This window comes from Vitis vinifera, chromosome 18 (genome assembly GCF_030704535.1).
Source record: "Vitis vinifera cultivar Pinot Noir 40024 chromosome 18, ASM3070453v1".
NCBI classification, from domain to species: domain Eukaryota; kingdom Viridiplantae; phylum Streptophyta; class Magnoliopsida; order Vitales; family Vitaceae; genus Vitis; species Vitis vinifera.
This window is the reverse complement of record NC_081822.1, coordinates 27,872,162-27,887,651: the sequence shown is the minus strand read 5'-3', so window position 1 is coordinate 27,887,651 and position 15,490 is coordinate 27,872,162. Positions and strand designations below refer to the sequence as shown.

Below are 15,490 nucleotides of genomic sequence, written 5' to 3'. Positions count from 1 at the left end.
TTAAATATTGGGAGAAAAGACTTGTGTTTCTTAGGTCAATGGAATGAAATTTCGTCCTCCATTCACCTACCAAGATTGAATCAATAATAATGTAAATTAAATTAATGTCATATAAATTGAATTTATAAATTTTATAAAAATTAAAATAAAAAATTGTTTTTACAAACAATTAAAATTATCAAAATGAGATTTTTGTTTTGTTTTTTTCTTTACAAAATAATTTATCAAATACTCTTATTTTTTTAAAAATGCCAAAAAATTATTTTTTTAACTTAAAAATAATTTTTAAAAATAAGTTTGAAAAAATAAAACCCAATGGAACTGAATTATTTAAAAAAAAAATTGTGGATTCATTTCCATAATTTCTCAACTGTAGTTCTACTTCTAGAAATAAACTCAACTGCCGTTTGCTTCAATTTGAAGTTTCAATTGAAAGCTTAGAAACACCCACAATCAAGTGCTTTCTAATTTCATTAAATGGAAGCTAAATACTTGTAATTTTTGTCATTTTTATAGTAGAACAGATTGACAAGCAAAGGATGCCATATGGAGTTTAATTTAATATCAATACTACAAATAAGATTTTCCAAGGTTTTCATGCTTGCTCATGAAGCAAAAGGTACAAAATATAATGGGTAATGTTGATTGAAATATAGGTAAATATTTGAAGTGGATAACAATACATTCTTATAAAAATATAAAAAAGACAGATGAGTGATTGACCTGTCATTGATCACCTAAAATGATATTAAATTATCATAAGGAAACCAGTCAAAATATGAGTCTTTCCTTTTAAGAATATATGAGTCTTTAAATATTAGGAGAAAACACTTGAATGCTTCTTAGGTCAATGGCACGAAATTTCGTCCTCCATTCCAACCTACCAAGATTAAATCTATAATAATGTAAATTAAATTAATCTCATATGAATTGAATTTACAATTTTTATAAATTTAAAATAAAAAATTTGTTTTTACAAACAATTAAAATTGTCAATTTTGTTTTATTTTTTCTTTAAAAAATAATTTATAGAATACTCTTATTTTTTAAAAAGAAATGCCCGAAAAAGCATTTTTTAAAACAAGTTCGAGAAAATAAAACCCAAGAGAACTGAATTTGTTTAAAAATTGGTTTTAAATTATAATTTGCAAATAAACTATAAGAAAACTAGATCATGGGTGGATAATGTATTTTGAAGAGAATGAAATTCAATTTTCATGAAATGGCAACAAGTTTTTGGTGAGGTTTTGAGTCTTGTTTTTTTTTTTTTTTTAAGTATCTAACTTAAACACTTATTTTAGGGCTAATTTTACTTGATCGAATCCTTGATATTTGATGTAAATACATTTAATCACAACATTTGATCAATGGTAGTTTCAAATTTTGTTCGTTAGCGCTTTTGCAAATTTATTTCATTTATTTTTTAGGAGAATTTAGGATTAATGGATGGTATTTACAGGATGGGTAAATATCATTTTTTATTTATTTCCAAGTATTCGTTATTTTTTACACCTGATGATGAATCGGAAATCTTTTTTAAAGTTGTAATCAACATCTTATATCTCCTCCTGATTGGGAAAATTAATTAAGAGACTTCCAAATTCAGGATCTCCATAAAAAAGTGTTACAAACTGAATGTAAATTCATCTTTTGTTATTTAAAATAGAAAAAATCATACATTTTCTGAACCATTTCTCCAAATTGGTTCTATGGAAGCGAGCAATGATGGCAGGGCAATACTCTTTCAAGACGATAAGTTTCGTGTTTGTATCTATTGACTCACCAAAGGTCTCAGGCCTTACAACTGTTTGCAGCTTGTTTCACATTTCTCTCTGTAGCTTGTTATCGAGGAGATTACTTCCACTATTTGCAGGAGTTTAAACCGGGAGCTGTTACATGTTGAAAAGAACCTCGTGGGCATGGATTGTCCTAGGGCGTCCTCTTCTTCTTCTTGTACTTCTATTGGTCCATGGGATTATGAAGTTTTCTTGAGCTTTAAGGGTAAAGATACCAGCCACAACTTCACGGATAATCTCTATATCGTAAAGGGATTCATACCTTTAGAATCGATGATCTACGGGGAGAAGATATTGCACCAGGTCTTTTGTACGCTATTGAGAAGTCAAGGTTGGTTCTTGTAATTCTCTCGCACAACTATGCTCGTTCCAACTGGTGTTTGGACGAACTGGTGAGGATAATGGAGTGCAGGGAAGAAATGGGAAAAATAGTTTTTCCAGTTTTCTATCATGTGGATCCTTCCCATGTGCGAAATCAGAAGGGCAGCTATGGAGAAGCATTCGCTTATCATGAAAGAAATGGGTTTGGCCACCAGACACAGAGGTGGAGGGCAGCTTTGAGGGAAGTGGGCATTCTTTCTGGATGGCATGTACATGATTGGTAAGTACAGCATATGCATATTTTTTTTATACATATAATCTTCTGCGAGTATCTCTATAAAACAGAAATCTATTAGAGGGTCTAATAGGTGTATGCCTCTTATCCTAAAAAATCAAAATCTTATGTCTCCTCTTGATCAGTTACAACATGTGGCAGTTAGTTCTTCCCAATTAAGAGACCATTTAATTTACAAATTTAGGACCTTTTACATCATACCAGTAAAGCAACCTAGCAATCTAGAGTTATTACATGATTATGTCAATTATTGAAAACTAAAATAGTAAATGATCCCACTGATCCAGTCCATTAATTTTCACCAAATAAAATAGAAAAAAAAATCATAGATTTTCTAAACCATTTCTCCAAATTGGTTCTCCAAGAAAAATGATGGTGGGGCATGTGAATATGTGAAATGTAAGGGACAAATATGATGATTTTCTCATCAGAGAACCAATTTGGAGTTCTTTTATTTATTTATTTATTGTATGATACAGCATTGCCTTTCAAAATATAAGTTGCATATAAAGGTCTTTTAAGACTTTAAGTCATGCAGATGGGGACTCAAGAGGAAAGAAAAAAGTTTCTTCTTGAGACTTTGAAATTTGGTACTTTTAAAATGTCATCTAACTTTTTGCCTTATTCAAAATAAAGTGTTTCAAACTCTATCTTTATGCTTGAAACGCAGAAAGGAACTCTTTGTTTAATTTGTTCACACAAAAAAATGTTATAGATTTTTTGGGTGGGCTTTCCCCTGTTTCATTTTGTTATGGGGAAATGGACATTTTAGTAAGATGTTTTATTTTGAACTGCATGTGTGATTAAGTAAGACACATTGCTATTACTATTTTGGTAATCAATATTGATAATTGTTATAAGAAGGATTGCATTGTTATGAATGGTAATAAGTTTTACCTTTCTTTGATTAAACTTATTCAATTCAAAATCCAAAACAACATTATGTATGCTTTTCCTTTTATGAAAATTTAATTGATTTCCTATTGCTTTCCATTCTTTTATAGGTTTAATTTGTTGGTATATGCAAACAACTATACTTCATTTTTTAGGTTATGTTTAGTTCTCGAAAAGTATTAAGAAAAATAAGGTTAAGCAAAATGATTTTATCATATTACGTTATCCAATAACAAATATCAAACAAAATCAAATGTAATTAAAACTACGTAGAAACTTATACATTTTTAAATGATTTAATCTTTATATCGATGAGTTAAAATAAATGAAATAACTTTGAAGTAGCAAATAAAAATAATTTATTGATTTTATATCTATTGTTTTTATTTTTTTTCACTCTTTTTTTCCTTCCACTTTTTCTTTATATTTTCTTTACCTTGCATTTTTCCCTCGAATTTTCTGAGAATCAAATATAGTCTTAGGATTTGTTTTCTTTATACAAACAGATGCCATCTTAGAATAGATCTAATGAAAAAAAAACCTTATGAAAGTAAGTGTATAAAGATTCAAATAAAGGTTGAACATCAACTAAGAAAGGAGGGAGTAATCTTCTAGTACGTATGGAGGTGGGAAAGATGAATAAAGGACAACATTAATTAGAACGCCTCTTTTTTATGGTGTTCTAACGGTGCTTGAAAGATCTAATTAATTCATCTTTATCCCCTTTAACACATTCTATTTGCCCATAATTCAAGTGTTTATATGAAACCAAACATAGTCAAGTTTACTTCATGTTTTCTATTGTTTGTTACTCTATTGCCTCACCCATTTATGTGCCTTACTGGTGGCAAGTCTGAAGCAGATTATATTGAGGATATTACTCACATTATTTTGATGAGATTTAGTAAAAAAATCTTACATGTTAATAAGAAGCTCATTGGGATGGATTATCGTTTGTAACAATTGGAAGAAAATTTTCCTCAGATTATAGACCCATTATCAAATGATGTTCGCATGGTTGGGATCTATGGATTTGGAAGAATTGGTAAGACAACCATTGCCAAAGTTTTATATAACCAAATTGCCGCTCAATTCATGATTGCTAGCTTTATTGCTAATGTTAGAGAGGATTCCAAAAGTCGAGGTCTACTTCATTTACAAAACCAACTCCTTCAAGATATTTTGCCAAGAAGGAAGAACTTTATAAGCAACGTTGATGAAAGGATCCATATGATAAAAGATAGACTATGCTTTAAAAAGGTCCTTCTTGTGCTTGATGATGTTGATGATTTGAATCAACTAGAAGCCTTAGCTGGTGATCATAATTGGTTTGGTTTAGGAAGTAGAATTATTGTTACAACTAGAGATAAGCATTTGTTGGAGGTGCATGAAATGGATGCATTATATGAGGCTAAGAAATTAGATCACAAGGAAGTTGTTGAACTCTTTAGTTGGAATGCGTTTAAATAAAACCATCTCAAAGAAGATTATGAAATAGTTACAAACTCTGTGGTACATTATGTTAATGGTCTTTCTTTAGGTCTTAAAGTTTTGGGTTCTTTCCTATATGGCAAGACAGTACATCAATGGAAAAGTGAATTGCATAAACTAGAACGGGAACCTAACCAAGAAATTCAATGTGTGCTTTTGAGAAGTTACGATGAATTAGATTGCACACAAAAGCAAATTTTCCTAGATGTTGCTTGCTTCTTTAATGGAGAGGATAAAGATTTTGTTACAAGAATCCTAGATGCTTGCAAATTCTTTGCGGAGAGTGGACTACGAGTCCTCGGTGATAAGTGCCTCATAAGTATTGTAGACAACAACATATGGATGTATGATTTGTTATGACTTATGGGACGTGGCATTGTTAGACAAAAATTTCCTGAAGACCCTAGAAAATGGAGCAGATTATGCTATCCTGAGGTTGTAAGTCATGCGTTGACAAGAAAAATGGTAAGAACAAAATGCAAATGAACCTACTTTCAAACTTGAATGATATTTAGAATACAAAAGCTTCAATAATATCATTTTTGTTGAAGTTACAAATCTTAATTTACTTCTATGTATTTTGCTCTTCACTTGTTATCTACTCTTGTTTGTTAGGGAACAAAGGCAATTAAAGGGATACTCTTCAACTTGTCTATACTAAAGCCGATACACATTACTACTGAATCCTTGGAGATGATGAAGAATCTTAGGTTGCTCAAAATCTATTTGGATCATGAATCTTCTTCTATGAGGGAGGATAATAAAGTAAAGTTGTCCAAAGACTTTGAATTCCCTCCTTCAAAGCTAAGATATCTCTATTGGCAAGGATATCCTTTGGAATCTTTGCCATCAGGTTTTTTTGTGGAGGACCTTATAGAACTTGATATGCGTTATAGCAGCTTAACATAACTTTGGGAAAATGACACGGTATATATGATTATTTTTTCATGTTTCTTCTTTAGTTAATCTCCAAAGTCCATGAAAGCTTATACATTGAAGTAATAATTATTATGATTATTTTTTCTATTACAGCTTCTTGAAAAGTTAAATACTGTTAGACTGAGTTGCTCTCAATACCTCATTGAAATTCCAGATATCTCAATTCGTGCACCCAATCTAGAGAAACTAATTCTTGATGGTTGTTCAAGTTTGCTTATGTTCAGGTTAGATTTTTTCCATAGTTTCCAGGAAGTCTCCTACAATGCTTCTTTGTTTTAAGTAGTCCCACCAATGTATTATTATTGATCATTAATTTTCTTATATATATATATGTCTTGTAAATTCAACTTGCATATCAAGATTGTTGTGAGATTAAATGCCATAGAGCTATTAAAAGAATGAGATTAAAAACCCTGGAGTCCACTGAGAAATTTAAAACCATAAGTATCTTTTCCAATGGGCCTCATATTGTTTGCAGTTAAGGGGAAGTGACTAGTTCCTGCTTTTTATGATTATTCAGGTTAGTATTCCATGTGAAACTTGTTCAAGGTACAACCTTGAAAATAGTAGTGTTTCCTGCATTTGTTCTAAGTTGGAGAAGCACTAGGCCTACCACTCTGCAAAATAAGAAACCTTACATTATCTGCCATGATTTTTACCGTCATGTAAGTGTTAAAGTTGCAGGATGTGTAATGATGGCACAATTGGAAAGTTTTATTTCCATATAACAAATAAGTTACACAAAGTGGAGCTAGGGTTATTTACCTGTTTCTCATTTTCCATTGCCTTCATCCTGGAAAGTCTACAAGATCATACCATGTTTCAATTCTAATTACATGTCATTGAGGAATTCTTTTTGGTCGTGATGGATGTTGTTCTTGTGCACAAACTGTTAGAATTCATGAGAGTTTGCCTTAGTTAGACTCAGTCTCTGTTTTGCTCCATAATTTTCAGTTTTTCTGTTAGTAGAAGTAGTCATAGCAGCTAAGAGTTTTTAGCATTTTCAGTTTGGTTGTAAGCCTATAAATAGGCATTCTCATTGGTGAAATATTGTGTGCCTTTCTCCAACTGAATACTCTAATATTTTCTGCAAGTTTTAGTTCCTTATTTTTCTCCAGATTTTAACAGTGGTATCAGAGCATTATTCCTACGGGCTGTGAGGCAAAGTTTTTTTTTAGTATTAAACACAGTGAGGTTGAGTGCAAACTCTAGTGAGGTTGAGTGATCTATTTTTTTTTAAGCAACTGTGGTGCAAACATGTCTCCTTCTAGCAATACTTCCTCTGTAATTCCAGTGTTTAATGGTGAACACTATCACATTTGGGCTGTCAAGATGAGGTTTTATTTAAGGTGTCAAGGTTTGTGGAATGTTGTGATGTCTGAAGCTGATCCACCACCATTGGGAGCAAATCCTACAGTTGCTCAGATGAAAGCATGTGAGGAAGAAAAACTCAAGAAAGACAAAGCCATCACCTACCTACATTCAGGACTTGTAGACCACATCTTCACCAAAATCATGAACTTGGAAACACTTAAACTGGTTGGGACAAGCTCCAAGGTGAATTTGAGGGCAGTGAAAGAGTCAAAACTGTTAGACTCCTCACATTGAAGAGAGAGTTTGAGTTGATGAAGATGAAAGATGATGAATCTGTCAAAGATTATTCTGGCAGGTTAATGGATGTTGTAAACCAAATGCAGCTTCTTGGTGAGGCATTTACAGATCAAAAGGTGGTAGAAAAGATCATGGTTTCAGTGCCTCAAAAGTTTGAAGCCAAGATTTCTGCAATTGAAGAGTCTTGTGACTTGCAAACTCTCACAATTGTAGAGTTAACCAGCAAGCTTCATGCACAGGAGCAAAGGGTCTTAATGAGAGGTGATGAAGCTACTGAAGCTGCTTTTCAAGCAAATCACAAGGGAAAGAATTCTAGAAACTTGCAAGGAAAGAAGTTCTTTAAGAACAACAAAAGGAAAGTTGAAGGGTCTTCAAGAAAAGGAAATTTTCCGTCTTGCTCTCATTGTAGAAGAACCAACCATGCTGAGAAAGATTGTTGGCAGAAAAGTAAACCTCTCTTTAATTGTAATTTCTGCAATAAACTTGGCCATAGTGAGAAGCATTGTAGAGCCAAGAAAAAACAATCTCAACAACAACCAGAACAAAATGCAAGTGTGACTGAAGAAGACAAAAATGATGATGAGCATTTATTTATGGCATCACAAGCACTCAGTTCTCATGAACTAAATACTTGGCTCATTGACAGTGGTTGCACAAGTCACATGACCAAATATCTGTCAATATTTACCTCCATTGATAGATCAGTTCAACCAAAGGTCAAGTTGGGAAATGGTGAAGTTGTGCAGGCCAAAGGAAAAGGGACAATTGCTATCAGCACCAAGAGAGGTACAAAAATTGTCACTAATGTTCTTTACATTCCAGATTTAGATCAGAATCTTCTTAGTGTTGCACAAATGCTAAGAAATGGATATGCAGTCTCTTTCAAAGAAAATTTTTGTTTTATCACTAATGTACACGGAAAAGAGATAGCAAAACTTAAAATGAATGGAAATAGCTTTTATTTGAAGCTTGATTTAGTTGAAGGTCATGTCTTTTAGTGCCAAGATTGATGAGAGTGTTGTTTGGCACAAAAGATATGGTCATTTCAACTTGAAGTCACTGAGGTTCATGCAAGAAGCTGGTATGGTTGAAGACATGCCTGAAATCTCAGTTAATGCTCAAACTTGTGAAAGTTGTGAGCTAGGAAAGCAACAACGACAACCATTCCCTCAAAATATGTCCAAGAGAGCTACTCACAAGCTGGGATTAATTCATTCAGATATTTGTGGACCAATGAGCACAGCCTCATTGAGCAACAATGTGTATTTTGCATTATTTATTGATGATCTCAATAGAATGATTTAGGTTTATTTTCTAAAAACCAAGTCACAAGTGCTCTCTGTGTTCAAAAGGTTCAAGAAAATGGTTGAAACTCAAAGTGGCCAGAACGTTAAGGTGCTCAGAACTGATAATGGAGGTGAGTATATCTCAAAAGAGTTCAATGTCTTTTGTCAAGAAGCTGGAATTGTACACCAGCTAACAACTCCATACTCACCACAACGGAATGGAGTCTCTGAGAGAAAGAACAGAACCATGATGGAGATGGCAAGGTGCATGTTATTCGAGAAGAAGCTACCAAAACTTCTATGGGCTAAAGTAGTCAACACCTCAGTATATTTGCTTAACAGACTACCAACTAAGTCTGTTCAGAGCAAAACACCAATAGAGGCATGGTCTGGTGTAAAACCTTTTGTCAAGCACCTGAAAGTTTTTAGCTCATTTTGTTATCTTCATGTGCCATCTGTAAAGAGAGGGAAGCTTGATGAAAGAGCTGAGAAAGGTGTTTTTGTTGGGTATGCAGCTGAATCAAAAGGTTACAAAATTTATAGCTTGAGTAGAATGAAAATCATGATAAGTAGAGATGTGCACTTTGATGAAAACTCCTACTAGAATTGGGACTTGAAGAAAGTTCATAAATGTGATCAAACCACTCCATCTATTCTTCAACCAGCAATAGAAAGTACAATCATTGAAGGTCCACTTGATGTTGAAGCAACTTCAGACACACTCGTGCTTAAGATGAGGCCATTATCTGATGTGTATGAGAGGTGCAATCTTGTACATGCTGAGCCTACATGTTACACGGAAGCTGCAAGATTTCTAGAATGGATTGAGGCCATGAAAGCTAAAATTGATGCTATTGAAAGAAATGGAACCTGGAAGTTGACAAAACTACCTGAAGCTAAGAATGCAATTGGTGTAAAATGGGTTTTCAGAACCAAATTTAATTCAGATGGTTCAATCTTCAGGCATAAGGCTAGATTGGTTGTGAAGGGTTTTGCTCAAGTTGCTGGAGTGGACTATGGTGATACATTTGCACCAGTAGCCAGACATGACACTATAAGGCTACTACTTGCACTTGTTGGTCAAATGGGATGGAAAGTGTACCATTTAGATGTCAAGTCAGCTTTTCTAAATGGTATACTTCTTGAAGAAATGTATGTTCAACAACCAGAAGGCTTTGAGGTTATTGGCCATGAACATAAAGTGTACAAGCTACATAAGGCTCTCTATGGTTTGAAGCAAGCACCAAGGGCCTAGTATAGCAAAATTGATTCTCATATGATCCAACTTGGATTTAGGAGGAGTGAAAATGAAGCTACTTTGTATTTGAAACAAAATGATGATGGTTTGCAACTGGTAGTATCACTTTATGTTGATGACATGCTAGTGACTGGAAGCAATGTAAAATTACTAGCTGATTTCAAAATGGAAATGCAAGATGTATTTGAGATGTCTGACCTTAGCATCATGAACTACTTCCTTGGAATGGAAATATACCAATGCAGCTGGGCTATCTTCATTTCACAAAGAAAATATGCTATGGATATTCTCAAGAAATTCAAGCTAGAATCATGCAAAGAAGTAGCAACTCCGCTGGCACAAAATGAGAAAATTTCAAAGAATGATGGTGAGAAACTTGAGGAACCCTCTGCATATAGAAGCTTGGTGGGCAGCCTACTATACTTGACAGTAACCAGACCTGACTTGATGTTTCCAGCTAGTTTGCTTTCAAGGTTCTTGAGTTCACCTAGAAATGTTCACATGGGAGTTGCAAAAAGGGTGCTAAAGTATGTTAAAGGTACAACAAATCTTGGCATTTGGTATTTAAAGATAGGAGGAGTTAAGCTAGATGGTTATGCTGATAGTGATTGGGTAGGAAGTGTTGATGATGTGAAGAGCACTTCAGGTTATGTATTTACAATCGGTTGAGGTGTCATATGCTGGAATTCAAGAAAGCAAGAAGTAGTGGCACAATCAACTACAGAAGCTAAGTATATCTCCTTAGCAGCTGCTACAAATCAAGCAATATGGTTGAGAAAATTGCTTGTTGATTTAGGCCAGGAACAAAGCTCACCAACTGAGCTTTACTGTGACAATAAGTCAGCCATTTCCATTACTCAAAATCCTGTCCAACATGGCAGAACCAAGCACATAAATGTAAAATTCCACTCCATATGGGAAGCTGAAAAGAATTCACTTGTTAAGCTGCATTATTGCTCAACTGATGAGCAACTTTCTGACATAATGACTAAAGGACTTCCTAAATCAAGGTTGGAGTTCCTAAGGTTGAAGCTTGGTATGTCCAAGGCAAATCTCAAGGAGTAGTGTTAGAATTCATGAGAGTTTGCCTTTGAAAATGTCTTAGTTAGACTCAGTCTCTGTTTTGCTCCATAATTTTCAGTTTTTCAGTTAGTAGAAGTAGTCATAGCAGTTGAGAGTTTTTAGCATTTTCAGTTTGGTTGTAAGCCTATAAATAGGCATTCTCATTGGTAAAATATTATGTGCCTTTCTCCAACTGAATACTCTAATATTTTCTACAAGTTTTAGTTCCTTATTTTTCTCTAGATTTTAACACAAACCAAACACAGTAGGCCCTCTAATCATTTTTATATGTGTATTTTGAAGCTTGGGCATGTCTATGGGGATAAAAAAAAACCCACTTTATTGAGGCCTGAAAACACCTTACATTCTTAATCAAATTGATATGTGAAAAGGAAAAGAAGGCAGCATTTTACATTGGTAGACTCAAACAAACCATCTCAATATCTTCAACAGGAACTTAGTTTGTAAAGCACACTTTTCAGAAGTGAGTTTTTTGGTTTTTCTTCTCAATTGGAACTAAGGCTTCTTATGCTTGAATATTGTTATGAAAAGAGGAAAGATAATATGTTCATGATGGAGGTTTTTGAATATCCGTTTTGGGTGGTCATTCTTGGTGAGGCTGGCCTTGTTTTGTATTTCATCATTTATTGTAGGAAAGTTTTGTATTTCATCAACCCCCATTTTGAATATAGTGGTTGCTTATTTTATTGAATTTGAAAAACTGCAAAAAGCTTAGCAGTTTTCCTAGCATCATCGACATGAAAGCGCTTGAAATTCTTAATTTCTCTGGTTGCTCAGGGCTTAAGAAGTTTCCAGATATTCGAGGTAACATGGACCATTTATTGGAGCTTCATTTGGCTTCAACTGCTATTAAGGAACTTCCCTCCTCAATTGGGCATCTCACTAGACTTATTTTATTGGATCTGAAAAGGTGCAAAAATCTTAAGTCTTCCCACGAGTATTTGTAGGTTGAAATCCCTTGAATATCTATTTCTTTCTAGCTGTTCAAAACTAGAGAATTTTCCTGAAGTAATGGTGGATATGGAAAACTTGAAAGAGCGTCTTTTAGATGGAACATATATAGAAGGGCTACCCTCATCAATTGACCGTCTAAAAGGCCTTGTTTTATTGAATCTGAGGAAATGCCAAAACCTTGTGAGTCTTCCAAAAGGCATGTGTAAATTGACATCTCTTGAAACACTCATTGTCTCTGGTTGTTCACAATTGAACAATTTGCCGAGGAACCTCAGGAGCCTACAACGTCTATCACAGCTCCATGCAGATGGAACTGCTATAACACAACCACCTGACTCAATTGTTCTCTTGATAAACCTCCAAGTATTGATCTATCCTGGATGTAAAATATTAGCACCTACCTCCTTGGGGTCACTCTTTTCATTCTGGTTATTGCATAGAAACAGTTCAAATGGGGTCGGTTTGCGCTTGCCTTCTAGTTTTTTTAGTTTCAGGTCCTTTACAAATTTAAATCTAAGTGACCTCAAACTAATAGAAGCAGCAATCCCCAATGATATTTCCACCTTAATCTCATTGAAGAAATTAGATCTAAGCAGAAGCAATTTTCTAAGTATACCTGCTGGCATCAATGAACTTACAAATCTAAAAGACCTCAGATTGGGGCATTGCCAAAGTCTCATAATAATTCCAGAGCTTCCACCAAGTATCCGAGACGTAGATGCACACAATTGCACTGGCCTTTTTCCAAGCTCATTCAATGTATGCACATTACAGGGGTTACAGTTCCTATTCTATAATTGTTCCAAACCAGTTGAGGACCAATCCAGTGATCAAAAGAGAAATGCATTACAAAGATTTCCACATAATGATGCGTCTTCCTCTGCTTCTGTTTCCTTTGTAACTACCACACCTGTTGTGATGCAGAAATTGCTGGAAAATATTGCATTTAGTATTGTTTTTTCTGGCAGTGGAATTCCCGAGTGGATCTGGCATCAGAATGTGGGATCGTTTTTAAAATAGAGCTGCCTACAGATTGGTACAATGATGACTTCTTAGGATTTGCTCTCTGCTCTATTCTTGAACATCTTCCTGAGAGAATTATATGTCGATTGAATTCTGATGTTTTTTATTATGGAGACTTGAAGGACTTTGGTCATGATTTCCATTGGAAATGAGGCATTGTTCGGTCAGAACACATCTGGCTGGGTTATCAACCATGTTCCCAGTTGAGGTTGTTTCAATTCAATGAACCCAATGACTGGAATTACATTGAGATTTCTTTTGAAGCAGCCCACAGATTCAACTCAAGTGCATCCAATGTGGTGAAGAAGTGTGGGGTATGTCTTATATATGCAGAAGATCTTGAAGGAATCCATCCACAGAATAGAAAACAACTTAAGAGTAGGGGATGTAATGTAGTCGAGAGAAGCAGTGACAGAGATGGACTCCATGGAAGTGGAATGGACTCTAGTTCTAGTGGTAGCAATCAGGGGCCCTCTAACAGTCCCACGCTCAAGCTCAAGCGCAAACACCCTCAAGAATGACTACCATCATCCAGGCGCTTTCTTCCATTAAAAATCTCTCATCTGTTGATTTGGTCATGCATGCTAGAAATCAATGATGATTTTTGTTGTCAATGATTCTTGGCGAACTCCTCGAATCTTGTCTGTATATTATATCTCTATCAACCTCTGGTTAGTCTTCATCTTTTCTCTTATTGATTTATTTTGATTGAAGCAATTGAAATTCTTGAAGGAGTCTTTCTTCTTTTCTTCAATATTTTTGGCAAACATTTTTGTTTGAATCTGACCTTTGATTATGATGGAATATGTTGTTAAACCTATGTAAGTTTCTAACAGTTTGAGTTCTATCTAGCACTTGGTGGCGGATATTGTTGGACAAAAACAAGACAAAACAATAGCAAGGAAAAAAATAGAGCTCTTTAACTCTAAAAAACAGAGCTTCACCAGACCAAAGAAAATGTTTCTGGATAATTTTATTGCAGTCATTAATTCCACTACAGCAAACATGTCTATTTATAAAAAAAAACAAAGATGACACAATCTGCCCCACTACACCACTAACACTTGACCCACTACACCCACTAACTCGATTTTAGCAACAAGCTCCTTATTTGACTAACTCAACCATAAGAATAGGAATATGCCAACAACCACTTTGAATCAGTCTTCAACACTCCCCCTTGATTCAAAGTTGCAAACTCCAAGCTTGCTTCTGAAGTAGACATGCTTGTCTCTAGATAAAGCTTTTGTCCGCACATCCGCTACCTGCTCATTGGTGTTACAATACTGCAAAACAACATTACCTTCAACCACAAGATCTCTTATGAAATGAACCCGAATATTAACATGTTTTGTCCTTCCATGGTAGGCTGGATTCTTGGTCATTGCTATGGCAGCTTTGTTGTCACAGTAAATTACAGTTGGCTCCTCATGTTCTTGATTAATATCAACAAGAATTCGCCTCAACCACACTGCCTGGCATGCGGATGAGGTTGCAGCTGTATACTCAGCTTCAGAAGAGGACAAGGCTGTCACTGCTTGCTTCTTTGAACTCCAACAGACTGCACCTGACCCAAGAGAAAACATATAGCCTGAAGTGCTTTTTCTATCCTCTAAGCACCCTGCCCAATCACTATCAGTGTAGCCAACCAATTTGAACTCTTGAACATGACCATACCATATCCTGAAATCATATGTTCCAGCAATGTATCGCAACAATCTCTTTGCAGCTCCAAGATGTTGCTTCGAAGGACAATGCATAAATCTGGAGATCACCCCAACTGCAAAAGCCATATCTGGCCGTGTATGTGTCAGATAAATGAGGCCTCCAACCAGACTTCTAAACCTCCTAGCATCAGCTCTTTCAGTGCCATCTTCAGCCTGCAACTTCTCATTTGAATTCATAGGAGTAGCTACTACTTTGCAATTTAACATATTGAACTTCTTAAGCAAATCAACAGCATACTTTCTTTGTGAAACAAAGACTCCATCCTCTACTTGTTTTACCTCTAAACCAAGAAAGAAATGCAACAGCCCTAGGTCTGACATCTCAAACTTCTTCTTCATACAGGCTTTAAACTCATTAATAAGAGAAGAGGATGAACCCATATAGATCATGTCATCTACATAAAGACAAATAATAAGAAGATCATTTTTACCTTGCCTTTTCAGGTAAAGATTTGGCTCACTCTTGCTCCTTTCAAAGCCATTCTCAACAAAGTAAGAATCTATCTTACTGTACCATGCTCGTGGGGCTTGTTTCAACCCATAAAGGGCCTTCTTTAGTCTATACACGTGCTCTTCTTTATCAGGAACTATGAAGCCTTCAGGCTGAGATACATACACCTCCTCTACTAGCTCTCCATTAAGAAAAGCAGACTTGACATCAAACTGATGAACACACCAATGCATATGAGCAGCTATCTCTTCTTTCATAGCACTGTACCATTCTTCCTTCTCCACTGCTTCTTCAAAGGTTGTTGGATCAGCTACAAACAAGACTTGTGTAGTCTCATAGATGTCCCTTAAAGATCTGAATT

General features: G+C 35.0%; 1 pseudogene; it reads left to right on the top strand.

The window, feature by feature from the left end:
• Positions 1–1,709: 1,709 nt before the first annotated feature.
• LOC132253152 (disease resistance protein RPV1-like) lies at positions 1,710–5,157 on the top strand (annotated as a pseudogene).
• The last annotated feature ends 10,333 nt before the right edge of the window (positions 5,158–15,490 follow it).